Source organism: Phalacrocorax carbo, chromosome 9 (genome assembly GCF_963921805.1).
Source record: "Phalacrocorax carbo chromosome 9, bPhaCar2.1, whole genome shotgun sequence".
Lineage (NCBI taxonomy): Eukaryota > Metazoa > Chordata > Aves > Suliformes > Phalacrocoracidae > Phalacrocorax > Phalacrocorax carbo.
In genome coordinates this window covers 33280064-33293252 of record NC_087521.1, presented here as the reverse complement: position 1 = coordinate 33293252, position 13189 = coordinate 33280064, and the positions used below count along the sequence as shown (strand labels likewise).

The 13189-nt window shown below is 47.6% G+C and overlaps 1 long non-coding RNA gene across 1 annotated transcript; it reads left to right on the top strand.

Annotated features, from left to right (window-relative positions):
• Positions 1-991: 991 nt before the first annotated feature.
• On the top strand, positions 992-11408 carry LOC135315063 (uncharacterized). The gene is made up of 4 exons (XR_010374513.1): positions 992-7100; positions 8322-8421; positions 8871-8953; positions 9079-11408. It is a non-coding gene; the product is annotated as an uncharacterized LOC135315063 (long non-coding RNA).
• Positions 11409-13189: the final 1781 nt, after the last annotated feature.

The following is a 13189-nucleotide window of genomic DNA, read 5'->3' as shown; positions in this document are numbered from 1 at the left end:
ATTTCCATGAAAGGGCTGTTTTGGGAAAAAGTACTCTTTCACCCCTCTGTAGAACTTCCTTGGGGCAGAGAAGCATCGTTGTTCTGATCAGACTTCACTCCCAAGGCCCATAGGTCTTCCAGGCTGGCAGGTCCTGCACTAAAGCTCTTGAGAGCCTTGAAGGGGGGTACATGAGGCCCCTGAAATGGCTTGAACTAAAAGCCAGTGTGATTCTTGCCTGTGTAGCTGCCATTGCAGGTCTAGGGCTATTCTCAGAATAATAGCTGGGAAAGGGAGAGATGCAAAGATCAGTCATCCGAAGAGTTGAGCTTCAGGGTGCTGAGAAAAGAACTTTACTGAAACTCAGAAAACTAAAAACAACAGGAAAGTAGCAATTCTGCTACCGCTGCCTACTTTGCTGATGAGCTGGAAGGCTGGGCAGCTGCCGGGAGGGAGGTTCGGGAGGCAGGCAGTGACCGCTGCCAGCAGCAGGCAGGGCATTCCCAGCAGTGCCCATCTTCATCCTGCCAGCCCTGGGCAGGCAAGGCAGCAGCTCTGGCTCTTCAGGCCCTCTCTTGGCTCTGTCTTTTCCTGACAGGAGTGGCCAGCCCTGCAAATTAGGGTTGCTAACATTTCATTTTGCCTTGAGGTGGCTGCAGGCAGAGGCCCCTGTGCAGGGACAACATGCTGCAGTTGTATCGGTAGGGTCGTTCCCTGCTCTACCATCTCAGCACACCGATTTCTTACTGTCAGCTGAAAAATCTCCCCTGGTTAGTGCTTGTTCCTTAATATATGTACAGTTGTACTTACCCTGCAGCCTGTTATCGCCTGGATAGCCAACTGTTTGATCACCGTGTAAAAATCTTGCCACTGAAATGATGACTTAGAGCTTATTTTTAATGGGTTCTGGGAGACGCTTCTTGCAGTGACTGGGGATTTTGCTGGGTGAGTGACATCCTGTCGTTTTTCCCCCTCCCTTCTTTTTATTCTGACACTCTTGGAAATTGTGCTCTTCCTGCGTGATGTGCCCTTGGAGAAGGGCGTTCAGCATCCTGCATCTGTCACATAAATACCATCTTCCCTTCCGTGCTGCAGAGCCGTGGCGCCTTCCCTGCTGTGTTTCCTTAATCAGCACCTATGGCAAAGCAGCGGGCACGAAGCCACGGATTAAACCTGGTACTTGCTGTGAAACCCAGCATCTGCTTAAATAGCACTTACATCTGTTAATGCCGATTGTTTAATGCAGCTTTCTAGGCAGTACAGTGCCAGGTGCTGTAGAGTAAGGCATTCCTCTGGCTGATAAACTTTGCAGCTCAAGAGTGAGAAGGATTTCCCCATCTGTGCTTGGGCTGCTGTGCCATTGCCTCCTTTGATGCCAGACTTTGAACAACTGATCTTGTTTTGTTCCGTTTTGTTTCCCCAGATCAATTAACTAAAGCCATCTTTGCAATAAGTATTTTCTTTTTAAAAGCAGGCGCACTCTTGCCTCCTCTAATTACGATAAGGGTGTTTGTTGTTCAGGGCAGGGGGTCTCAGTGGTTTTGTTTAGGTTCTTATAGACCTCTATGGGGACAATAGCGGCTGGTTTCTGCAAGTCCCGGTAAAACTAGGAGGGTGCAGAGGGATGAGATGGGGACCACACCACAAAGAGGCATCCTTATGGAAAAGAAAGGGCAGGAGTGGGTCAGAGGGTGACACATCCCTCTTTGGTGCTTGTAGGAAGAGTTTTGCATCTTCTTGTACTCTTTGACTGGTAAAGATCCTTTAGGCAGGAACATTTTTTTCTCTGCACTGGGCCAATAAATAACAGCAAAGAACTGCTCATCCCTGCCTACCTGGACTATTTTTGTTGTTATCTTAATTGCTTCATTCTCACAACCCACACTCAATCTTTTCAGAAAATTGGAGCCTTGAACTTCTTTCCAGGATCTTGAGGAAATCTCACGTCTCCCCACCATTTCCCAGCCTGTCTCATCTACGAGAACAAGCCCTATCTCTTCCCACCTGATGTAGTCTGAATTTCCTCAGGGATTATCTAAACAGAGCCCACGTGATCCATTTCTCTCAACCCCTCTACAATTGGGAAAGCATAAATCATGGGTCCCTACAAATAAACACAACTGGCAAGATGTTATTTTCCTCTGTCTGAAGTAACACCGGTTCTTTAATCTGCCGCCTCCTGGAAGCGTGTCTGTTCAGAGAATGCACAACCATTACAATGTATACACAATGTTCTTCTGCCACTTCTCCTTGCAAGCTATAATGGGACTCCTACACCAGACACACTGAAAGAAATGTGGCCAAGTGAATACCTCTTACTGTTTTCACTTCTCTTCTTCAACTTGGCTTTGAAACCAGAAAGCATTTCTGCTTGTAAGGAAAGGAATGGCTGGCTAAGAAAGGGAAAATCTTGACCATGAAATCCTGCTGCAGCTTAATTTTCAGACTTGTGACTTTCGTTCAAACTTCATGTTATAGTTGCGAGGCTGTTTTGACATCATTAATTCTGAAAATATTCTTTGTAAAATGAAGAAAGGGTAAGTTCTTGCCATAACGAAAACAACTTCGAGCTGAACACTTAAAAACGCTACAAAAACTGGAGATGTTTTTACAGTTAAACCTCGTCTGGAGTTCATTTAAAATAATCATGTTTACATGGAGGTGAATTAGTGTGCTGAGCTGTGCCAATGCCTCGCTGTAGTTAAAAGTACACGGCCAAGAATTATAACCCTGGCAATTCAGTCCCTGCGTGCTGCACTCCTGGCTATGTGCAAGAACCCAGGGGCAGAAAGGCCAGTCTGGGAGGGTAGTGGGGAGTCAAAATCGCTTTAATCAGTGATGAACCTTGTAGGAATATTCCAGGGCAGTAAGTGCTGGGTCCATGATTTGTCTTTCATTATGAAACAACTATTTTTCTGTATGCAAAAGGTAAGCCTATTCAGAGGTCCTATTGCTGTGTCTCTGCTGAGGCTGGGAGTCAGTTTGCTGGGCAATGAAGATGTCCACGTCTCTGCTAGCCCTCTGCACCTCCTTATGGTTTTTGGAATAGGATGCGACTCATCTCTGCTCTTGGAGACACCTCCTTTGGGGTAAGGCAGGTCTTTCCCTTCAGCGTCCCTAGATGGCAGGGATCGGGGGTAGTAGAGATGAACCCACCCCATGGCTCGTTTTCCAATAGCATTGTTGGCCTGAGAGCCTCCAAGTAAGCAGACCTCATCTTCAAACCTTTCTTTGAGGGGTGTTGGCTGCTAAATGTGTATTTGGAGTTAGCAGTGACCTGGATGGGTCCCTGCAAACATTTCACTGCTCCACTCCCACCCTTCAGTTCAGCTACTCCTATTTTTAAGGGCTGTCTGCTTACGACACGTACTCATGAAAGCAGTTTTGCATCTGATACGCATGTATAATACATGGGATTGTCTCTGGCACATCTGTGCTGTGTGGTCTTTCTAGGAGCCTGAGAAAGCATTTCTCTTGTGAAAACTTTGAGTGGCAGGATTACTTCCCAGCTAAGGTCTGTGAGCAATTGCAGAGAGCAAAGCTTTTTGGTTTTGCTTTGATGGTCAAAAATGCCGTTGCCGTGAGTGTTGGCTGATATGAGAAGGAGCTTTATTTCAGGCAGCCTCTGCTGTTTTCAGTTAATTGAAGCTTGTGGTTGTTGCAAGCCCTCTCTTGACCCTCAGCTCATCTCCTATCTCCATCTGCCACTATTGAGCTGTTACCGGAGATGCTGTTCCTGCCTGGGCTCTCAGCCTGCTCCTGGAGATGCCGTTCCTGCTCAGCCTGGTCCTGGCAGACTGTGCCTGTCCTTGCCAGGCAGCGTGTCAGCAAGGACACGTGGCCTGGCAGCTGCTCCATGCTGGAAACTCGGTTGTTGCTGTCTTCCTTGTTACTGCACCCTGTGCTGGCCAGGAAACGTCAGCCACGGGGCTGCCAGCTCGGGCTTCGCTCAACCCCCGCCATCGCTGAATGCTGCACCCCCAGGAGAAAGGGAGGTACAGGGGAAAAGGGAGACAACAAGAAGCAGGGTTACAAATCACACTGAGGAAGGTGCAAAGCAGATACGGACAAGTGGGGGATGTGTGTTGGCAGCGGATGGGCTCTGTGCTGGCGCTCACTCGCTTTGGTCTGGATCTGTATAACCATGAGATCAATTTCTCTGAGTGGAACTAGGCTGGAGGAATCTTGATGAGATCAAAGGGAGATAATTTTATTACAGTGGCCTGCAAGTTCCTTTTATGTGAGTATATTGCTGCTTAATGTAGGGGATCAAATTCTTAGCTGATATAAATCTGCATGTAGCTCCATTGACTTATATGGCACTACAGCCGTTTACCGCATCTTGTGATTTACTGGGTCTGCGTTAGCGCCCTGCACGGACGGTTCCCGAGCTGCTGTCTGCAGACGACTGGAGTCACAACCACAGGTACATGGCCCTCAGTTGGGTGTTTGCAATCTTCTCCAGAGCATCCTCCGTTACAGACTTAGTAATTAGACTGCCTTGTATTCCACAATAAATTTCATGTGTTGACAGCAGTCTGTGGTCCAAAAGCTACGGATGCCACCGCTCTAAACACTCCTCACTAATTCATTAGCTTTTAATTTGTGTAAATAAAGATTCTCATTAGTTTTGGGGGGATTTTTTTTTTGTCACTTGGGCTGGAGAAGCTCTTTGCCAGCAGCTTTGCCCAGGGATTTGTTTCTCCAGATAACAAATCTTGGGACCAGCAGCTGAACCGGGACAAGCTGCCATGTTAATGAACTGTAAATTTAGAGCATCTTAGCATGCTTGGAAAAAGTATAAATCATAGGTTACTGCTGACTTCTTTCTTTTTTTGTTTCAAAAGTGAACAAGTAGCCAACCATTAGGTTTCTTTCAACGGTGACAGGCTAATTGTTTCAAAATGGGGCCATGTAATATGTTGAGCGCTGCGATGTGAGATCAGCTGGAACATCTGTTCCTGAAGAACGCTGTGTAGGAACATCCCTTCTAAACAGAGATAAGCCGGTTCGAACAGGATATGAAGGAACATTGCAAAGCTGAGAAAATTACTGTCATGACAGCTGTAAAACCAAAAACTTCTTGGAAACGCAGCCTGGGAACGCTGCTCTTAAACAGAAGCAGAGAAAAACGGATCTGGGTGTCTGGGCAGGGCACTGCATCGCAGGGAAGCAGGGTCCTCTTGCAAGGCCTTTGCTGGCATTAAAATGTTCCTTCCCAGTTTCTGTCTGCAAGAGCATTTTGTAGGCTGTGAGATGGCTTAGGAGGCCAGTTCTGACACGAGGTAATTAGCTGGAATTCAGATTGTTTTCAGCAAATGTGAGACAGTTGTCACAGATTTTATTTTTCCTGCACTGTGGGCATCTGCTGGTGGCCACCACCAGAAGCACAACACGAAATTAGATGGGTGCAGTGCAGCCATTATGCTTCATGTGTTATTTTTATAGCTATTTCTGTATCTTGCCAGGTATCTTTGTTAGGGAAAAGGCTGTTTTGGTTGGGTTTTTTTGTTAGTTTTTTTTTTTTTTTAAAAGGTGTTTGGTGTAATGGGAATTTTTAGCTGTGATACTTAACTTTTGCATGGCAAATGAAACATCTGAAGAAAACAGTGCCCAGAAACTGGATAGTTTAAGGGGTGCAAAGCTGAATTCTTGCAGCAAGGAATAAATAAGAAAAAAGGTAATGCATACATTTCTGATGCAGGTCAAGTACCTGACTGAATGCTGGTTTACCGTGAGTTTTTCCCTTGGAGTATTTTAATTGTTCTGGCTGCCACTAGTGACACTGACACAGTATCCACACAAAATGGAAAAATATTAATGTGCAAAGGTTTTGAGCAACTTGACAGAAGCTCTGAAAGGAGCAGGGCCAGGGACGAGCATAGAAACGTGAAAGTATTTTGGATTACTGCACCCAAGCCTCAGTTTCACAAGATATTTAAAACACATGCCTACATTTAATCGTATGAATACTTGTACAGGCTTCAGTGAGACCCTTCTCTTGGGTAAATTTAGGCATAGGCTCAGATGTCTCACTGAATGAGAAGCATAGAAGGACTCTGCGTACTTCCTCCTCAAGGCCCACGTAGTAACAACTCCAAGTAAATCCCACTTGAGTACATAAAGCAGATGAGTGCAAAAAACACTGTGATAAATCCTTTACCAGTTCTTAAATCTTGCTGATCTTTAATCTGATAACTCTTCCTCCCTCAGACAAACTGAGGGGTATAGTATTTCAGCTCTCAGACTGCATGCTGGTATGCGTAGATGTATTACGTGCTGTGTCTCAGGGCGAGGAGCATATGCAGAAATTAGGAATTTGGGTTGCTCAGTTAGAAATAGCCAGTTTTTAAGCTGTCTTTCATTAAGTCTATTATTCAACAGAAAACTTTCTTGCTCAGCCAGTAAACGCATCTTTAGAGGTGCTGTTGCTGCAAATCCAGTTTACACACGGATTCCTGATTATCGCAGCAGAGATGAAATGAAATAATTTCTTCTGCTGCTCCCTGTCCTCTGCTGCTGGCCCAGCCGAGGGATTTGCTCCAGATGGCAGCGGCAGGTGGGAGCGCTCTGTGCTGGGGGACGACGAGGGAGGTGTGCTCCATTCCCTGCGCATCCCGCACGGGCGATGTCCAGAGGAGGAATGTGCCAAAGCACCACCACCGTCTGCTCTGGCCAAGCTGAGAAATGGCTGCAAAAGGCCCTCCTGCTCCCATCTCCCTGCTGGCATCGTCTGGTCCTTCCCTGCATCCTTCAGGCATCGCTAGAGGTAATGGGGAATGATTGAAAATCCCTGGGAATTATTGAAAATCCCTGGGTTTGTGGCTTGTCAGAGGATGGAGCAAACCATCTCATTTCCTGCCCAATGCACACATGGCTCCCCTGTTGCCCCCTGGACCAGTGCCACTCAGATCCATGCTACCACATATGACCCTGCACGGCAGAGACGGTGGCCAGTCTGTCTCCGAACCCCAGCAGGAATATCCTCCTCCAACTGAAAACAACTTTTTAAAACAGTATTTTAAATTTCTGAGCTCCTGATTGAAGATACCAGAGACGTGATGGATCCGGTTGGCAGAACAGCTCCTGGGTGAGCCACCGGCATCCCTTCCCATCGAGAGGTACTGAGGCTCTGGGAGCTGATGGCTATCTGGGGATGATGCCAGATCTTGGCTGGGGTGTGTCCCAGAGTTTCTCAAAGTAAGAAAGGAAAAGCAAAGCCGTGCTGTTGATTTCAGCTGTGAGAGGCCAAGGACAGGCAGGCGGCTGCCAGTGCTTGCAGCCTGGCAGAGCCAGTGTGGGAAAGGTGAGGCATCCATGAGGCCCCGCTCCTTTCCCTACTGCAGATGAAAGGGCAGCTGGCTGTGAAAATACTCAGAGGGGACCATTAAGAGAGCTTTAAACAGAGCAGGTCCCCAGATGTGAAAGCTTCCACTGCCAGCAAGAGAATTAGGGATCTCCTGCAGACTGTGCTTTATCGAGTGCTGAAGCCATCGCTGTGTTACCATTACCTGCTGGCATAGATACCTGTGGAGAATAAACACTGGCTCTCGCAAGGCTGTGGCTGGGTGACCCGCTCAGCCTGTTTTACTGCCGCTCGCCGTCGCCTCTGCCCTCCCGTGCTGGTGCCCCCTGGGCCCTTTGCCCAGCGTTGGGGTGCTCAACGCTGCACGCTCAACGCTCTGGCCTGAGCCTTCCTTCACGCTGACTCGGGGTTTTGTGCTCCTGCAGCCCCTCAGGTCGGGTCAGGCTGCTGGGGCTGCAGTTACCTGGTGCTGCACAGCCTCCTTTAAATCTCAAATATCCTCATTTTTTAGGGTAAAGGGCACAAGGACAGCAACATCAGGAGTTTCAAGGCCTGTTCTTCATCAGGGTGCATGGAAGTCACCAGAATTACATTTGCTGTTAATGATGAAGACTGGCTGCAAAGCTAAAATGTCTATATGAATTAAAAGAACTTATTTTTTTGCTAGCTGCGCTTGACACTCCCAATGAGAGGAGAGTTTTCTCACGAGTTTCTGGAGTAGGGGACATTCATGCAGCAGCAGAGCCTGTTCCTGGTGCCTTCTTTTTGTGAAGAGGGTTTCAAAAGAGCCATGGCTCCTGCAGCCAAAAAGCAGTGATGCAGGAGCTTTGTGTAAAAGCTGATTTAAAACTCTTTCTTTGGTTATGGGTTAATAAAGGCAAAACAGAGCTGCTGCTTGGGGCATCAGACATTGAATTCCCTGTGTAGAAGCTCAGGAACTGAACTAAAGTCCCAATTTGGAAGACATCCCTCCACCAGGGGTGAGAGCTACTGGCACAGAAACCTCTGTTCATACTTTTGTGTATATCCTTTGTAGGATATTGCGGTGCTCTCTCTGCTCTCCGCCATGCAAGCGTCCTCCAAGTACCACGGTGATTTGGGTGCTTTGATTTTTGTGTCGGGTTCCTCCTCACACAGTGAGTAGAAAAGATCATCCTTGATTCCAGCTCTGTTTTCTGGCCATGTTTTCTAAGTGCTGCTTTTGACCCAAAGCTCTCGCTAACTGGCTGGGCTGGAGGCTGCTCACGTATCCCTATCGATCCACTCACATGTCCAGCTGAGTTCATTTGGCTGCTCTGGCTATTTCATCGATCCCCACATTAATCTACCTGCAGACTCCTCTTTCAGCCACTTTGCAGCTTCTCAGCAGCTTTGCCTGGAGCAGGAACATATTTTTCATCTTTCTGCTGAGTTTACATGAGGTGAATTTAGAGACCTGCCAACGCCTGCGAACTTCCCAGGCTGCAGGAGAGGCGTTGCTACCTTTAAGTGAAAACCAAGGCTGAATTGGTTTTCTTTTGTTTCACTAATTGGCTCAGCACTGTGGTTGGTATTTATTGCTTTTGTGCTGGTCCTTGCTTTCTAGGTCTCTCTGTCATACTATGCTGCTCCCATGAAATGCGGAAATATCACACTTTCCTTGGGATATGCCAACAACTCGGGAAGGGGGTGAGTGTAACCAAACAGATTTCCCACCTTCTGGAGCAGGGGAACTGCTCAACTGTTGCCTGCCTTTTGTTAAGCACGTGAGCTGCTGTATAAATCACATTTATTTTGTTTATTTCTCCAAAGAGAGCCAGCAAAGACAGACTTCTGCCTCCATCGTGCTGTAGATCCAGGTGCTTTGCTTGGTTCATGGGGAGTCATTTCAAAGGGGTTGTCCTCGCCTTGTCCTCTGCCAATCCACTCCTCGCTTCTGAACAAATAAAGAGACCCCTGCTCCTCCAAGAGAAGTGTTTTAAGTGGTTATGAGGCTATAAAAAAAAAAAAAAAGAAAAGAAAAATGCTGGGAGAAATTTTGCAGAACCTCCAATGGCGCATCTGTGACCAGCAATGGAAAAATGGGCTTGGGCTGCTCTTCTGAAGCCTTCATCAGCGGTTAGCTTCTGGCAAAGCCTACCTTCAGTCAGGCTGGTGTCAGTGGCAGTGCAGCTGTACCTGCACGGAGGTCCCTGAACCCCCTCGGATCCTTTGCAGAATGGGAACAAACAATTTCCATTACTTTTCTTTGTAACTCTTCAATTTGCGCTTGGCAAACACGGGACAGCAAGAGAAAGAGAAACCTTTGGATGCACAACTGGAGGTGATGGCGCAGTTGATCGTGGGCCTGCATCTATTGCTAAATCCAGCCTTTTGAAACCATCCTGGAGTGGAAGTCAATGTGCAGCAGATCCGTAGCAAGATGGAAGGTGGGGGCTGCATGGCCGTGGCAGGGGCACGGTGGTGTTTTTGGCCAGGTGAAGGCAGGAGTGATGGAGCTGAGCTGCCTGTTCTGGCATTTCCCCAGGGCTCAGCGCTCTGAGTTCATCAGAGCATGCCAGGGAAGCTATCACCTTTCTTACCCACTTGACTCCTCCCCGTGCTTTAAAGCAAGGGCTTTTTCCCCATGGCGCAGCTGTAAAAAGTATAGTTTAACAGCAGCCTCGTTATAACTTTTTATGCAGCCACATTCTAATTAAAAAACAAAACTCATCAGAAATTGCTTTCCAAGGGACCTAGCCCAAGTGGGGATCGAGGGCATTTGCCGTACAGCAGCCAAAACTTTAAAAAATGTTTGGTTTAGAGTGCAGCAATCTCAGCACATGGGAATGGGCTATTCCAGCTCACAGGAATTGGTTATTCCCCGCCAGGGAGCCCTGAATGGTGCTTTGCTGAGGACAAAAAACTCTTAAACAAGTACAAAACTCCCCTTTAGCTCAAGGACTCAGTGACTGGTCATGCTGGGGAAGTGAAGTGTCAGTGGGGAAAGCTCCTCCTTGACGCTTTAGTTGGATGTCGGCTTTTGGAGACCCAGCCATCCTGTGGGATTCATCCCATGTGCTCAGCCCCCACCCTGGTGGATCCTAAAGACATTATGACACTTGCCTCTTGGTGACCTTCCAGGTCTCAAATATCACAATACAAGCAGGAAATAGGGTATCACCCCAGAAATAAGAACTGAAAAAAATGTGGAAGGCCGGGATGAGAAAATCCCTGCGTAAGGACAGGATTGCTCATGCTTCTTATTTGTTTCTGGCATTGCAGGTTAGGAGCCAATGTGCTTCCAGAGGTTTTCACCCCACAATCACAAGAGCCAAAGATTTACTCTGTTTTGTTAACAGGAGCTGGTGTGATATGATCCACGACTGGCAGTCGATGCTTTGGAGCTGTGCTAAATACAGTGACAAAGTACTGTGACATTTTTGATGGCACCAAGTAACTCAGGATGTTCTTTGTGGCTGGTGGGACACGGTGACAATATGGTCCCGCGTTGAGGCCCTTCATTAGGGCATGGTGGCACCTAAACCATTTAGCTTTGGAGGGCTTGGTGAATATGTCCTGAGCCCTTTACTCCAATGCTATCCCAGGTTCTAACATTTTTAAATACTGGGTTTTAGCATGGTGCAGTGTCTCTCTAAGCTTTTTCTTAGTTTAATTCACCCATCCACATCTATGGCAGAATTACTGTGTTCCAAGGACAGAAATGCTGGGCTCTAATTTTGCCCCTATTCATAAAGTAGCATCAAAACCCCAGTGCTCCATGTCAGGCCTCTTCCCAAACCCTGCCCGTTCATAGATGGGTTGCCACATTGTTTGCTGTAAAATGCTTGTACCAAAATCCTGTGTTGGGGTGAGCTGGGCTTGCAAATGCCAGGGCTGTGGTGCCGCAGCGGAGACTCCACTTCCAGCAAGCAGGGAGTCTTCCAAGGCAGGGAGCAACTTAAGTCCTTAAACCTGACTTTGAAATGCCTTCCAGTTCAGGGCAAGGAAGGGAGATGTTTGAGGTGGGGGGGATGTGGGACTTGGATACCCACGTCTTAGGGAATCTCAGGGCACCACATATATATATAGCTATACATGTAAATGCATATATACATATATATGTGTGTGCGTGTTATATATTGCAATCAATCTGCCTGCGGGCAGCTGCTGACAAGGCAGTCCATCTTTCCCCTGGGAGGGAAAAATGAGCCATACTCTGCTGAGAAAAGAGAGAAGGATATTGAAGACAACTAAGAAAATTAAGGAAAAATAAAAAGGACTGATCTGCAGCTGGAGATGTTGAGGCACAAATTGGTTTTCTCTTTGTTTTTCTCCCCATTCCCCACCTGCCTGTCTTCCTGGCCAAGCTCTTGCCCATTCTTGCTGCCAACTTGCTTTCCTGCAGCCTGTTGCACTTCTCTGGTGCCTGGAAAACTCCTGCAAAGCCTCTGTGCAGCCACAGCAGGAGAGCGATGAGTTTGATGGTGCTGTTGGCAGCCAGCTGCCCATGAAGCAGTGCTACCGGTGAGGGAGCTGGCCATGGAAGAAAACAGTTGCAGATTTTCTTGAGCCCCAAAGCCCTCCCTTTCCTCCCTTCCACAACTGTTCACATAAATCTCACCTCCTGCTCACAGAGAGTGCCTGTCTCCTCTCGCTGCCCCGTCCTGTGCTCCCCCGCTGGCCCGGAAAGGGAGACAGCAATCAGCTGGGCTTCAGCTCTCGCTGTTTCGGGATGCGATATCAGACAGTAAGTTTTGATGTGGTTGATTGAAAAAAGCCTGGAGAGCTGCGGAACTGAGCTGCAATGGTGGAGGTGAAGTTGCCTGTAAAAACTATAATAAAGCTGTGAGCATCTGCACTCCCCTGCCCCATCCCCAGCAGGGACTGCCCTTGGCAAAGGGCCCCAGCAGAGAGGCTGGGTGCTGGGGAGCATCCTCTGGGCAGGCTTGGGGCCACGGAAGAATGCTCCAAAGCTCTTTAAAACTGGACCCTGCTTCCTGCATGGGTTAGAAACAAGTGGTTTGGTAATTTTTTTTTTCTCAGGGGCTATTTCCCTGCCTTGCCTTGCTGTGTGACACGGCATCGCCTGCTCTCGGCAGCCGCGCCAGGAGGGGCATTGATGAGGGTGAGGGCTCACAGCTGGCAGAGGGGTTGCAAGGCTGCTGGGGTGCTCATTCCTGAAACAGGGCAGGGAGAAGTATCGCTCCCCAGCCCAGGCTGTCAGCTCAGGGGCTTATACTGAATTTTTTATTCAAAACTTGTGTTTTCCTTGCAATGCAAGCATTTTTGCTTTTTTTAAAAAAGGAAAATAGCTGTAAACTACCTTTTATTTTCTGCTCCCCCACTTAGAAAGAGTTAGAGAAATCCCATTTTGAAAAAGAAATTGTGGGGAAATGATGTGTCTAAGTGATAACACATGTTGTTAATGCTCTGAGGGTTCATCATAACAAGCACCTTCATGTATCCTGATCTATTTATAAGGAGAAGTGCTGCCCGTGCTGTAAGTGGCTGCCTTGAGGTTGCCCCAGCAGTTCAGGCCAGCACCTGGGGAAAAACCTTCCCTTTTTTTAATCCTCATCTGTACTTTGAAGAAGGCAGCATTTCTCCTGCTGAGTTTGTTTTCAAACTAGGACCAGCCAGGGGCACAGCCAAGTTACTGGGGACCTCATCCTACTGTAGAATTATTCGTTTTCTCTCATAACTATTTATTATCTTCTCTTTTTTTTAGAGCACTTTCTCCCCCGTGCTATTGGCTCAACATCATCAGGCCTGTCCATAACACCAATGCCACATTTTTGTTCTGGTCACTGAAATTTAATCTCAGGCTCAGACAGAGCATTAACAACCACCTGTGCATGGGGGACACATGCCGTTCGATTTATTGCGGTGCAGAGGAGAATGCCTCGTGCACTGCTGGGTTACATGGTTCCCCCATCAGATCTA